Source organism: Elephas maximus, chromosome 2, assembly GCF_024166365.1.
Source record: "Elephas maximus indicus isolate mEleMax1 chromosome 2, mEleMax1 primary haplotype, whole genome shotgun sequence".
NCBI lineage: Eukaryota > Metazoa > Chordata > Mammalia > Proboscidea > Elephantidae > Elephas > Elephas maximus.
Window position 1 is genome coordinate 227722168 of NC_064820.1, and position 16306 is coordinate 227738473.

Here is a 16306-nt window from a genome sequence, read left to right on the forward strand (position 1 = left end):
GGACAGGGTAGAGCTGTTCCATAGGGTTTCCAAGGCTGAAATCTTTCTAGAAGCAGACTGCCACATTTTTCTCCCATGGAGCGGCTAGTGGGTTCCAACCGCCTACCTTTTGGTTAGCAGCCGAGCACATAACCACTGTGCCACCAGGGCTCCTCAGAAACACAAAAATCTAGATAAATTCCTTCCTACCAAAGTATGATTAGTTAAATAATCCCCACAGGCAAAGTATACTAGATGTTTTAGGTTTTTCTTGTACAAAGGGGGATACTGAGCAGCTGAAGTGGAGGGTTTCTACCTAGGGAAGAAAAAGGGGCACTGGGCCACGAATCAAACTTTGTAGACCTCATAATTTGCCCGACGACACCCCATTCATATCGCCCTTGGGACAATGCATTCTGCATGCAGAGGTTCCCATGCATTCATACACGCATACACACTGATTTTAGGAGAAAAAATGCATGTTAGCACCACTTTCTATGATGTATAAACTCTGAGATTCATCACTCAGGGTGGATGGAGCTGAGCACTCGGGTCCCCCATGCTGCACCACAGCCTTCCCTTTCAGAATGTGCGCTTCCTTCACAGTCAAAGTAGCCTGCGTCCCAGTGGTCTGGTAATGGTGGGGCTTCTGCACGGCTGTCAAAGGACTCCTGGCAAGGACTGGGCAGGACCATCCTCACCACATTGGGTAAGGTGGGTACAGGCAGACATGCCCCACACAGGGCAGCACAGAGCAGACTAAGTGATGGCAGAAAAAACTTAAAATAAAAATAACAACTTGAGAATTCAAAAAAAAATTTTAAGAAAAAAATTCCATTCACAATAACATCAAAAATAAGAAAGTTCTTAAGAATAAATTTAAGTGAGATGGGTGATATTACAACAGGCCCAACTGAAATTAAAAGAATCATATCAGATTACTATGAAAAACTGTAACAAATTTGAAAACCTAGAAGAAATGAATGAATTTCTAGAAACACACTACCTACACCAAAACTAACACAAAGAGAGGCAGAACAACAAAATAGACCCGTAACAAAAGAAGAGATTGAAAAGGTAATCAAAAAACTCCCAACAAAAAAAAAAGCCCTGGCCCAGACGGCTTCACTGCAGAGTTCTACCAAACTTTCAGAGAAGAGTTAACACCACTACTAGTAAAGGTATTTCAGAGCATAGAAAAGAACAGAATACTACCAAACTCATTCTATGAAGCCACCATATCCCTAATACCAAAACCAGGTAAAGACACCACAAGAAAAGAAAATTATAGACCTATATCCCTCATGAACGTAGATGCAAAAATCCTCAACAAAATTCCAGCCAATAGAATAAAAAACATATCAAAAAAATAATTCACCATGTGGGATTCATACCAGGTATGCAGGGATGGTTCAACGCTAGGAAAAAATTAATGTAATCCACCATATAAATAAAAGAATCACATGATTTTATCAATTGATGCAGAAAAGGCATTTGACAAAGTCCAACACCCATTCATGATAAAAACTCTCAGCAAAATAGGAAGAGAAGGAAAATTCCTCAACATAATAAAGGGCATTTATACAAAGCCAACAGCGAACATCATCCTAAATGGAGAGAGCCTGAAAGCACTGCCATTGAGATCGGGAACCACACAAGGATGCCCTTTGTCACCACTCTTATTCAACATTGTGTTAGAGGTCCTAGCCAGAGCAATTAGGCTAGATAAAGAAATAAAAGCACATCCAGATTGGCAAGAAAGAAGTAAAAGTATCTCTACTTGCAGATGACATGATCTTATACAAAGAAAACCCTAAGGAATCCTCCAGAAAACTACTGAAACTAATAGAAGAGTTCAGCTGAATATCGGGATACAAGATAAACATACAAAAATCTGTTGAATTCCTCTACACCAACAAAAAGAACATCAAAGAGGAAATCACCAAATCAAGACCACTTACGGTAGCCCCCAAGAAGATAAAATACTTAGGAATAAATCTTACCAGAGATGTAAAAGACTTATTATACAAAGAAAACTACACTTCTGCAAGAAACCAAAAGAGACGTACATAAGTGGAAAAACATACCTTGCTCGTGGATACGAAGACGTAACATTATAAAAATGTCTATTCTACCAAAAGCTACCTATACATTTAATGCAATTCCGAGCCAAATTCCAATGACATTCTTTAATGAGATGGAGAAACAAATCACCAACTTCATATGGAAGGGAAAGATGCCCCGGATAAATAAGGCATTACCGAAAAAAACAAAGTGGGAGGCCTTACTTTACCTGACTTTAGAACCTATTATACTGCCACAGTAGTCAAAACAGCCTGGTACTGGTACAACAACAGATACATGGACCAATGGAACAGAATTGAGAATCCAGACATAAATCCATCCACATATGAGCTGCTGATCTTTGACAAAGGCCCCAAAACAGTTAAATGGGGAAATGACAGTCTTTTTAACAAATGGTGCTGGCATAACTGGATATCCATCTGCGAAAAAATGAAATAAGACCCATACCTCACTCTATGCACAAAAAACTAACTCGAAATGGATCAAAGACCTAAATATAAAATCTAAGACAATAAAGATCATGGAAGAAAAAATAGGGACAACGTTAGGAGCCCTAATACACAGCACAAACAGTATACAAAACATTATAAGGAATGAAGAAGAAAAACTAGATAACTGGGAGCTCCTAAAAATCAAACACCTATGCTCACCCAAAGACTTCACCAAAAGAGTAAAAAGACTACAGACTCGGAAAAAGTTTTTAGCTATGACATTTCCTATCAGCATCTGATCGCTAAAATCTACATGATACTGTAAAAACACAACTGCAAAAAGACAAATAACCCAATTAAAAAATGGGCAAGAGATATGAATAGACACTTCACTAAAGAAGACATTCAGGTAGCTAACAGATATATGAGGAAATGTTCATGATCATTAGCCATTAGAGAAATGCAGATCAAAACTACAATGAGATTTCATCTCATTCCAACAAGGCTGACATGAATCCAAAAAACACAAAATAATAAATGTTGGAGAAGTCGTGAAGAGACTGGAACACTTATACACTGCTGGTGGGAATGTCAAATGGTACAAACACTTTGGAAATCGATTTGGTGCTTCCTTAAAAACCTAGAAATAGAACTACCATACCATCCAGCAATCCCGCTCCTCGGGATATATCCTAGAGAAATAAGAGCCTTTACACAAACAGATATATGCACACCCATGTTTATTGCAGCACTGTTCACAATAGCAAAAAGATGGAAGCTACCAAGGTGCCCATCAACAGATGAATGGATAAATAAATTATGGTATATTTACACAATGGAATACTATGCATCAATAAAGAACAGTGAGGAATCTGTGAAACATTTCATAACATGGAGGAACCTGGAAGGCATTATGCTTAGTGAAATTAGTCAGTTGCAAAAGGATAAATATTACATAAGACCACTATTATAAGAACTTGAGAAATAGTTTAAACTGAGAAGAAAACATTCTTTTGTGGTTATGAGAGGAGGGAGGGAGGGAGGGTGGGAGAGGAATATTCACTAATTAGATGGTAGATAAGAACTACTTTAGGTGAAGGGAAAGACAACACACAATACAGGGGAGGTCAGCACAACTGGACTAAACCAAAAGCAAATAAGTTTCCTGAATAAACTGAATGCTTCAAAGGCCAGTGTAGCTGGGGTAGGGGTTTGGGGACCATGGTTTCAGGGGACATCTAAGTCAATTGGCATAATAAAATCTATTAAGAAAATATTCTGCATCCCACTTTGAAGAGTGGCATCTGGGGTCTTAAACGCTAGCAAGAAACCATCTAAGATGCATCAATTGGTGTCAACCCACCTGGATCAAAGGAGAAGAACACCAAGGACACAAGGTAATTACGAGCCCAAGAAACAGAAAGGGCCACATGAACCAGAGACTACATCATCCTGAGACCAGAAGAAGTAGATGGTGCCTGGCTACAACCAATGACTGCCCTGACAGGGAACACAAGAGAGAACCCTTGAGGGAGCAGGACAGCAGTGGGATGCAGACCCCAAATTCTCATAAGATCAGACTTAATGGTCTGAGACTAGAAGGACCCTGGTGGTCATGGCCGCCAGACCTTCTGTTGGCCCAGGACAGGAACCATTCCCGAAGCCAACTCTTCAGACATGGATTGGACTGGACAATGGACTGGACAGGGATGCTGGTGAGGAGTAAGCTTCTCGGATCAGGTGGACACTTGAGACTATGTTGGCATCTCCTGCCTGGAGGGGAGATGAGAGGGTAGGGGGGGTTAGAAGCTGGTGAAATGGGCACGAAAAGAGAGAGTGGAGGGAGAGAGCGGGCTGTCTCATCGGGGCAGAGTAATTGGGAGTATGTAGCAACATGTATATAAGTTTTTGTGTAAGAGACTGACTTGATTTGTAAACTTTCACTTAAAGCACAATAAAAATTAAAAAAAAAAAAAGGATAAATTTAAGAAAAGAGGCGTTAAGACCTGTAAGGTGTAAACTACAAAGCATTATTGAGAGAAAAAACATCTAAATACGTGGAGAAACACATCATGTTTGTGGATTGGAAGACTTGATGCTGTTTAGACAGTAGTTCTCCCCAAATTGACCTACAGATTCAACACAATTCCCATCAAAATTGCAGCAGCAGGCTTTTTTGTACAAAGTGATAAATCTTATGCTGTAACTCACATGGAAATGCAAAGGACTTGAAACAACTAAAAAGTTTTTTGAGAAAAAAAGGAACAATGTTGTAGTACTGTTATAGATTGAACCATGTCCCCCAAAAATGTGTGATTCCCAGTATTGTGTGATTGTCCATCATTTTGTCACCTGATGTGATTTCTCTGTGTTGTAATGCCAACAGCTTGGCTGCTAACTATAGGTCAACAGTTCAAATCCACCAACCGCTCCTTGGCAACCTTATGGGGCAGTTCTACTCTGTCCTACAAGGTCGCTAAGAGTTGGAATCAACTCGATGACAACGGGTTTGGTTTTGGTTTGATAATGTTAGTGAAGCAGGATCAGAGGCAGTTATGTTAATGAGACAACTCAATATACAAGATTAGGCTGCGTCTTAAATCAATCTCTTTCTAGATATAAAAGAAACAAGCAGAGAGACATGGGGGCCTCATTACCACCACGCAAGAGGAGCCAGAAGCGCAGTCCTTTGGACCCAGCGTCCCTGCGCTGAGAAGCTCCTATACCAGGAAAAGGTTGACGACAACGACGTTCCCCCAGAGCCAACAGACAGAAAGTCTTCCCCTGGAGCTGGCACCCTGGATTGGGACTTCTAGCTTCCTAGACCATGAAAGAATAAATTTCTGTTTGTTAAAGCCACCCACTTGTGGTATTTCCATTACAGCAGCATTAGATAACTAAGGACTAACACTATCTGCTTGAGAAAAAAAAATTCTCTATAAAAGCTGCAAACCGAAAGGGATAGGAAACCTGGGATGGAAAGGAGGAACGCATAATCTCATTACAGGGATAGCAACTAGGGTAACATACTGTGTGTTTAAGTTTTTGTACGAAAAACTTGAACTGTAAGCTTTCACCTAAAGCACAGTAAGAAAAAAAAAAGCTGCAAACCCCTGAAGTATTACTAAAATCAAACAATAGTTTACTTAATTACTAAAGAATGTCTGCCTTGAGCATCGCGCTCTTTTAAGATCTATCTATACGGGATCACACTGACATCAGTAACTCGTAAGATTAGATAAGAAATTTAAAGGCCAGTGAGTTTATGTTGCTGGGGGAGGAATGACTCAGAAGGTGAGGGTGAGCATGGTTGCACAACTCAAAGAATATACTCAATGTCACATGATGAAATTGTTGAATTGGTGTATGTTCTGCTCCATATAGTCTCAATAACAAAAATAATTTTTTAAAAAATACTGAAATAATAAAATAATTTTAAAAAGTTGCAGAAATCGAGACGTGGAGCCAGAATGGCACTACAGACAGAAGTACCATGCCAGCCCTCTGCTGCAAAGTCCCAAAATACTAAGTAAAATAGAGACAAACATCACTCCTGGAACCCTAAGCATCAAATGAAGGGATAAAGAACTAGACCAAGCACCAAATCGTGGATTCACCATCTTGGATCACAGCCACCAATAACCCCAGACAGGGAGTATACACGGGAAGGCAATTTCACGGAGCTCCCAACAGTTGACAGAGCACCCAGTAACCAGAGATATACGCTTTCCTGCCCCCAACATTCTGCCCTGTACGATGCCTCTACCACTTTCCAAAAGGCCACAGTTTGCTTGGGCAGAGAGACACTGGCTCACTGCTGCTCCAGGTCCACCCCACACTCAGCACCATACTTTTGTTTTCATTTGTGTTTTTTTGTTTCTTCTCTCTCTCTCTCTCCCTTCCTTCCTTTCTTTTCTCCCTCCCACTTAGCCCTATGCACCACTCCTGCCCCTTCTTGACGGGCCATGCCGCAACACTCATCTAGAGTGACACTGGCACATGGCCTCCCTGGTTCTGCACCATCCCCTCAGACCGGCTCACTCAGCACTTTATATTTTATTTCTCCTTATCTTTTTCTTTCTCCTTCCCACCTAGACGCTGCACAGCGTTTGTCCCTTCCTGATGGGCCATACTGTGCCACCCAGCAAAATACCAGCTAGCCGCCATCCACGTTCTACCCTGTCCTCAACAGCTGGCTCCCTCAGCACCGTATTTTTTGTTGTTGTTGTTGTTTTGGTTTTGGGGCTTTTTGTTTGTTTCTTCTCTGTCTTTTCCTTCCTTCCTTTCTTTTATCCCATCCACCTAGGCCCATGGGCCACCCTTGCCCCTTCTTGATGGGCCGTGCTGCACTGCTTGCCTAGAGAGCCACCAGCACACCACCCCCCTGTATCTGCCCTTCCCCCATCCCCCAACTACCACTGAGTTAGCATTTGATTAACATATTTTTTCTTTCTTCATTTTTTTTGGTTTAGTTTCTTTCTCTTCTCTCTCCCACTTAGCTCTGCACATCACATCCTCTCCCTTCCCTCCTGCCTCTCTGCACTGTGCATCGAAAGCCATGCCCCCCCAAGCACCACTTGCGCAGACCTCCGGACCCCCCACACCACCCCACACCACCCCCCAGGCCCATCCCACCAAGTGCCAAATCCTTGGGTGGCACTGGTGTATATCTCCAGACCCCCAAACCTTGAAACCAGCCCCATGCTGTTCCCAGCCCCACCACTCCAAGCACCATGCCTAAGTGGCACCACACAGACTCCCAGGCCCCACCCCACGCTGCCCCCAGCCCCTCCCCACCCCTTCAAGCACCACACCCGAGTGGCACCATGTAGACCCCCAGACTCCACTCCATGCTGTCCCCAGCCCCATCCCACCAAGTTCCACACCAAGTGGGACATAATGCAAACCTCTGGACTCCTGGACACTGTCCCACCACACCACCCCCAGTCTAGCCCCATTGGGCCCAGTTCATGCCACAAACAACACATCCCTGCCCTTCCCAACCCTGGTGGACCCGCCCTGCTACACCACAGCTGAGCAACCGGCCCTGACCACCTGGACAAGGTGCTGAGAATTATAATGCCCATGGACGAGCAAGCAACAAAACACGCTCAGCCCACCCACCCAGACACAACCAAATAAAACAAAAAAGCAGGACAAAACATACAAACCCACAGTCAATAAATGAAAAAAATAATTCCTGAATGTCTCAGAAACAGCAGACAGTATCAAAACATATTCAAAAAAAATAGGACAGGATGGTTCCAGTAAGTGACCAAAGTAAAACACCAGATGACCTTCAGGTGGAAGAAAATGCACTGGAACTATCAGACACACAAAAAAAACCCACTGCCATCAAGTTGATTCCAACCCATAGTGACCCTATAGGATAGAGGAGAATTTCCCCACAGAGTTTCCAAGGAGCGGCAGTTGAATTCAAACTGCTGACGTTTTGATTAGCAGCCATGCTCTTAACCACTATGCCACCAGGGCTCTAGACTACCTGTAGAGAATTCAAAAGTCTAACAATTCAGGGCTCTCCATGAGATGAGGAAAGAGATGAAAGAAAACACAGATAAAACTAAGGGAAAGAATCAGGCGAAAACACAATCAAAGCAATGAAAGAATACAGGAAAATAAGAACAAAATGTCAAAATAAATAATTAGAAGTCATACAAAACAGCAATTAGAAATTCAAAAAATAAACAACACAATAGAATGTTTTGGGAGAAAATATGAAACAATGGAAGAGAGGATCAGCAAAATTGAAGACAAATTCCTGGATACCACTGTGCTTGAGGAAAAATCAGAGAAAAGAATGAAGAAAACCTAAGAACTACGTGGGATACAATCAAGAGCAAAAATTTGCATGTAATTGGAGTTCCAGAACAGGTGGACAAAATGAAAAACACAGAGAGGATCATTAAAGATTTGCTAACAGAAAACTTCCCTAATTACAAGAAAGATGAAAAGCTAATCATCCAAGAAGCTCAATGAACCCCATATAGGAGAGACCCCAAAAGAAACTCACCAAGACATATCATAATCACACTTGCCGAACCAAAGACAAAGAATCTTGAGAGTTGGTAGAGAAAAATGCGAAGCCACACAAAAAGGGGAAACAATAAAACTAAGCTCTGATTACTCAGCAGAAGCCATGCAGGCAAGAAGGCAATGGGATGACATATATAAAACCTTCAAAGAAACTGCCAACAAAGAATAATATATCCTGCAAAACTCTCTTTCAAATATGATGGCAAAATTCAGACATTTCCAGATAGACAGAAATTAAGGGAATACGTAAAATCCAAACTAAACTTACAAGAATTACTTATAAAATGTTGTTCAGTTAGAAACAAACAACATCAGACAGTAACCTGAATCTAAGACACAGGACAGCATCAGCCAGATATCAACCCAAGTAACGAACTCTGAAGAATAAAACAAAGCTAAAAGACAACAGAGAACCAGAGACGTCCATCCGTAAATGACAACAGCATCAGAACAATAAAAGGGGGAATAAACAATATACATATAGAACTTTCAAATGTAGAGGAAGTCAAGGTGATATCAAGTAATAAAAGACTCGTTCAAACATAGGAATTCTGGCGTAAATTTCAAGGTAACCACAAAGAAAGTTAACAAACCTACTCATCAAAAGAAAAAATAAAAACAGAGTCAGTAAACACAAAATCTGCAAAAATGAAAGAAACAAAAAGAAATGCCACAAACAACGAACTCAGCACAGGAGAGTAAGAGGAACAAAAAAAAAATATCAGCACCACACACACACACACACAAAGCACTATAAAATGACAGCAATGAACTCATACCTATTGAGAACCACACTGAATGTAAATGGCTTAAATGCACCCATAAAGAGACAGAGAGTATCTGAATGGATAAACAAACAGGACCCATCAATATGCTGTCTATAAGAGACACACCTTAGAAACAAAGACATAAATATATTAAAAATCAAAGGATGGAAAAAAATATATTAAGCAAACAGTAACCAAAAAAGAGCAGTGGTGGCAATACTAATCTCAGATAAAATAACCTTTAAGGAAAAATCCACCCTAAAAGACAAGGAAACACATTATATAATGATTAAAGGGCCAATACGCCATGAGGACATTACCATGATAAATATCGACGCACCCAATGACAGGGCTCCAAAATAAATTTTAAAACTCTAACAGCACAGAAAACAGAAATTGACAGTTTAACAGTAATGGTAGAAAACTTCAACACACCACTCTCAGTAAAGGACAGAACATCTAGAAAGAAACTCAACAAAGATATGAAAGATCTAAAGACCACAATCAACCAACTTGACCTCATAGACATATATAGAACACTCCACCCAACAGCAACAAAGTACACATTCTTTTCCAACGCACATGGAACATTCTCCAGAATAGACAACATCTTAGGTCACAAAGCAACCCTCAACAAAATCCAAAACACTGAGATAATACAAAGCCACTTCTCTGATCACAATACCATAAGAGTAGATACAACAGGAAAAGGAAAAAAAAACATGGGAACTGAATAACACCTTGATTAAAAACCACTGGGCCACAGAAGAAATCAAGGATGGAATCAAAAAATTCCTAAAATCAAATGAGAATGAAAACACATCATACTGAAACCTTTTGAACACAGCAAAGGCAGTGCGCAGAGGTCAGTCTACAGCAATAGATGCACACATCAAAAGAGAAAGAAGGGATAAAATCAAAATGTTAGCTTTACAACTTGAACAAATAGAAAGAGAACAGCAAAAGAAGCCCACAGCCACCAGAAGAAAGAAAATAATAAAGATCAGAACAGAAGTAAATGAAATAGAAACAATCAACAAAACCAAAAACTGATCCTTTGAAAGGATCAACACAATCGACAAATCATTGGCCAAACTGATAAAAGGAAAACAGGAGAGGACACAAATAACCCAAATAAGAAATGAAATGTGGGACATTACAACAGACCTGACTGAAATAAAAAGGATCATAACAGAGTACTATGAAAAACTGTACTCCCACAAATTATGAGAACCTAGAGCAAATGGACAAATTTCTATAAACACACTACCTACATAAACTAACACAACCTGAGATAGAAAATCTGAACAGACCCATAACAAGAGAAGAGATTGAAAAGGTAATTTAAAAAACTTCCAACAACAACAAAAAAAATTCCTGGCCCAGATGGCTTCACTGGAGAATTCTACCAAACATTCAGAGAACAGCTCACACCAGTACTACTCAAACTATTTCAGAACATAGAAAAGGAAGGGAAACTTCCAAATTCTATAAAGCTACCATAACCTTGATACCAAAACCAGGCAATGACACCACAAAAAAAGCAAATTACAGACCAATATCTCTCATAAATACATGTGCAAATATTCTCAACAAAATTCTAGCCAACAGAATGCAGCATCATTACAAAAATAAATAAATAAGATACCACGACCAGGTGGGATTCATACCAGGTATGCAAGGATGGTTCAACATTAGAAAATCAATCAATATAATCCACCACATAAATAAAACAAAAAAGAATCACATGATCATTTCAATTGATGCAGAAAAGGCATTTGATAAAGTCCAACACCCATTCCTAATAAAAACTCTCACTAAAATAGGAACAGAAGGGAAATTCCTCAAAATAATAACGGTATCTATACGAAACCGACAGCCAACATCATTCTCAATGGAGAGAGCCTGAAAACATTCCCCCTGAGAAGAGGAACAAGACAAGGATGCCTTTTACCACCACTACTATTTATCACTGTGCTGGAAGTCCTAGCTAGAGCAATAAGGCAAAAAAACAGAATTAAAGGGCATCTCAATGGGTTTTTAAATTGATAAGGAAGAAGTAAAACTGTCCCTATTGGCAGATGTCATACTATACATAGAGAACCCAAAAGATTCCAAAAGGAAACTACTAGAACTAATAGAAAGATTCAGCAAAGTCACAGGATACAAGAAAAACGAAAATCAGTTGGATTCCTATACACCAATAAAAACAACTACAAAAAAGGACATCAAGAAAACAATACCATTTATAAACATATCTTTTTAGAAAGATAAAATACATAGAAATAAATCTAACTAGGCACATAAAAGACCTATACAAAGAAAACTACAAAACACTACTGAAAGAAACCAGAAGAGACCTACATAAATGGAAAAAACACCACGCTCATGGATGCAGACGCAACATGGTGAAAACATCAATTCTATCCAAAGCAATCTACAAATACAATGCAATCCTGATCCAAATACCAACAGCATTCTTTAAGAAGATGGAAAAACTAATCATTAACTTTATATGGAAAGGAAACAGGCTCCAGAAAAGTGAAGTATTATTGAAGAACAACAAAGTAAGAGGCTTTACACTATCTGATCTCAGAACCTACTATGCAGTTACAGTAGTCAAAACACCGCAGTAATCGTACAACGACAACCACATTGACAAATAGAACAAAATCAAGAACCCGCGATGCAAATCCATCCACCTACTGTCACCTGATCTTTAACAAAAGCCCAAAGTTCATTAAATGGGGAAAAGACAGTCTTTCCAACAAATGGTGTTGACAAAAGTAGATGTCCATTTGGAAAAAAAATGAAACAGGACCCATACCTCACAACATACACAAAAACTAATTAAAAATGGATCCAAGACCTAAATATAAAACCAAAAACTACAAGGACCATGTAAGAAAAAAAAGGGTCAACAGTAGAGGCCCTAATATATGGCATAATTGGATACAAATCATAAATAACAATACAAACACCAGAAGATAAGCCAGGTAACTGGGATCTTCTAAAAATTAAACACGTATGCGCATCAAAAAACTTCAGCAAAAGAAGGGAAAGACGACACACAATACAGGAGAGGTCAGCACAACTGGACTAAACCAAAAGCAAATAAGTTTCCTGAATAAACTGAATGCTTGGAAGGCCAGTGTAACAGGGCAGAGGTTTGGGGACCATGGTTTCAGGGGACATCTAAGTCAATTGGCATAATTAAATCTATTAAGAAAACACTCTGCATCCCACTTTGGAGAGTGGCATCTGGGGTCTTAAACGCTAGCAAGCAAGCATCTTTGATTTATCAACTGGTCTCAACCCACCTGGAGCACAGGAGAATGAAGTACGCCAAAGACACAAGGTTAATTATGAGCCCGAGACAGAAAGGGCACTATAAACCAGAGACTACATAAGCCTGAGACCAGAAGAACTAGATGGTGCCCAGCTACAACCGATGACTGCCCTGGCAGGGAATACAACAGAGAACCCCTGAGAGAACAGGAGAGCAGTGGGGTGCAGACCTCAAATTCTTGTAAAAAGGACCAGCCTTAATGGTCTGACTAAGACTAGGAGGACCCCAGAGGTCATGGTCCCCAGACCTTCTGTTAGGCCAAGACAGAAACCATTCCTAAAGCCAACTCTTCAGACAGGGATTGGACTGGACTATGGGATAGAAAATGGTACTGGTGAAGAGTGAGCTTCTTGGCTCAAGTAGACACATGAGACTATGTGGGCAGCTCCTGTCTGGAGAGGAGATGAGAGGGCAGAGGGGGTCAGAAGCTGACTGAATGGACACAAAAGAGAGAGTGGAGGGAAGGAGAGTACTGTCTCATCAGAGGGAGAGCAACTAGGAGTATATACCAAGGTGTATATAAATTTTTGTATGAGAGACTGGCTTGGTTTGTAAACTTGCACTTAAAGCACAATAAAAATTAAAAAAAAAAAAAAAAAAAAAGACTTCACCAAAAGAGTAAAAAGAGAACCTACAGGCTGGGAAAAAATTTTTGGCCATGACAAATCCAACAAAGGTCTGATCTCTAAAATCTATAGGGAAATCCAACACCTCTACAAATAATCCAATAAAAAAATGGGCAAAGGATATGAACAGACACTTCACCAAAGAAGAGATTAAGGAAATTAACAGACACATGAGGAAATGGTCACCATCACTAGCCATTAGAGAAATGCAAATCAAAACTACAATGAAGTACCATCTCATCCCGTCATTACTGGCACGAATCAAAAAAAGAAAATAACAAATGTTGGGGAGGCTGTGGGGAGACTGGAACTCTTATGCACTACTGATAGGAATGCAAAATGGTATAACCATTTTGGAAAACAATACAACACTTCCTTAAAAAACTAGAAATTGAAATACCATACGATCTAGCAATCTCACTCCTAGGAATGCAGCCAAGAGAAATAAGAGCCATCACACGAAGAGACATAAGCACATCCATGTTCACTACAGCAATACTCACAATAGAAAAAAGATGGAACAACCTAAGTGCCCATCAGCTTATGGATGGATAAACAAACAAAGGCACATACACACGATGGTCCCTGAGGGACCAAACCACTGGGCGGAAGGCTGGGTTAAGGGCTAGATGTCTCGGGGGACATCTAGCTCAATTGGCATAACATAGTTTATTAAAAAAAAGTTCTGCATCCTACTTTGCTGAGTAGCTTCTGGGGTCTCAAGAGCTAGTAAGTGGCCATCTAAGATACATCTACTGGTCCCATACCATCTGGAGCAAGGGAGAATGAAGAAAATGAAAAGACACAAGGGAAAAGGTTAGTCTAAAGGACTAATGGACCACAACTACCACAACCTCCATGAGACTGAGTCCACCATACCTAGATGGTGGCTGGCTACCACCGACTGCTCTGGGATCACAGCAGAGGGTCCCAGACAGAGCTGGAGAAAAACGGAGAACAAAATTCAAACACATGGAAAAAGACCAGACTTACTGGTCTGACAGAAGCTGGAGAAACCCCAAGAGTATGGTTCCTGGACATCCTTTTAACTCGGTACTGAAGTCACTCCTGAGGTTCACCCTTCAGCCAAAGATTAGCTAGGCCTATAAAACAAACAATAATACGTAGATCAACCATATACACAAGACTAAATAGGCACACCAGCCCTGGGGCAAGGATAAGAAGGCAGGAGAGGACAGGAAAGCTGGACAAATGGAAATGGGGAGCCCTAGGCGGAGAAGGGGAGAGTACTGCTATGTCGCAGGGTTGGCAAGCAATGGCACAAAACGATACGTGTATTAATTGTTCAATGAGAAACTAATTTGCTCTGTAAACTTTCACCTAAAGCACAATTAAAAAAAAAAAAAGGCTGCAGAAATCAAGATAGAATCATATTAGCATAAAGACAGATATATGGATCAGTGAAATACTGGCATCTGTATGAACTGCTTTCTGACAAAGCTGTCAAGACAGTTCAATGGATAAAGGATAGTCTTCAACAAATCACACTGGCACAGCTGGATACTGATACACAAAATAAAATTAACTCAAAATTTAAAATTTCTAGAATGAAAACCTTTGTGACCTTGGGTTCGTTAAATATTTCTTAGATATCACACCAAAATCATGATCCATGAAAAAAAATTAATTAAATCTCATAAAAAACTTAAAAATTTTATTCATCAAAAAACACCACTGGAAAGTGAAGACAAGCCAGAGACTAAAAAAATATTTCTAAATCATATATCTGACAAAGGACTTGTATCCAGAATATACACAGAACTCTTGCAGCTCAATAGTAAGATAAACAGACTGATTAAAAATAAGCAAAAGATCTGAATAGACATTTAATCAAAGAAAATATACGAGTGAACAATAAACACATGAAAAGATACTAATCGCTAGTTAGTAATTTAAAAAAAAAATCAAACCCGTTGCCATCCAGTCAATTCCAACTCATGGGGACCCTATGAGAACTGCTCCACAGGGTTTCCAAGGCTGTAATCTTTACAGAAGCAAAATGCCACATCTTTCTCCTGCAGAGTGGCTAGTGGGTTTGAACATTCAACCTGTCGGTTAGCAGCTAAGGCTTAACTACTGTGCCACCAGGGTTCTTTAATTAGTCATTAGCGGAATGCAAATTTTAACCACAAAGATATACCATTCAACAGCCGCCAAAATGGTTACAATCCAAAGACCGACGACACGAAGTGTTGGCAATAATATGGAGAGAGTGGGGTCTTCATACGTTGCTGGTGGGAATACAGACTGGTACAGTCACTTTGTCCCTGGGTGGTGCAAATGGTTAATGTGCTCGACTGCTAACCACAAAGTTCAAAGTTTGAGTCCATCTCAGAAGACCTGATGGTCTACTTAGGAAAAACAATCAGCCACTGAACCTGTATGGAACACAGTTCTACTCTAACATACATGGGGTCTCCGTGAGTCGAAATCGACTCGATGGCAACTGGTATATTCACTTTGTTTTTCATTTTTTATCACTGCTCTTATCAGATGGATCTTGGCTGAATACAGAGAATACCGGAAAGATGTTTACCCGCGTTTTATGGACTACAAGAAGGCATTCGACTGTGTGGATCATAACAAATCATGGATAACATTATGAAGAATGGGAATTCAGAACACTTTATCGAGCTCATGCAGAATCTGTACATGGATCAAGAGACAGTTGTTCAAACAGAACAAGAGGATACCGCATGGTTCAGAGTTGGAAAAGGTATGCTTCAGGGTTGTATCCTTTCACCTTACTTATTAACCCTATATGCTGAAAAATAATCCAAGAAGCTGCACTTTTGAGGAACACGGCACGAGGATTAAGGAAAGGCTCATTAACGACCTGTGATGTGCAGACGACACAATCTCGCTTGCCGAAAGTGAAGACTACTTGAAGCACTTACTGTTGAAGGTCAAAGACTACAGCCTTCAGTATGGATTATACCTGAACATGAAAAAAATGAAAGTCCCCACAAATGGACTGATAAACAGTATCATTAT

The 16306-nt window shown here is 40.1% G+C and overlaps 1 protein-coding gene across 2 annotated transcripts in view; it reads right to left on the minus strand.

Annotated features, from left to right (window-relative positions):
* The window catches only part of HSF2BP (heat shock transcription factor 2 binding protein), a 188135-nt gene that overhangs the window by 148843 nt on the left and 22986 nt on the right, over nucleotides 1-16306 (minus strand). The gene's annotated exons all lie outside the window — the stretch shown is intronic.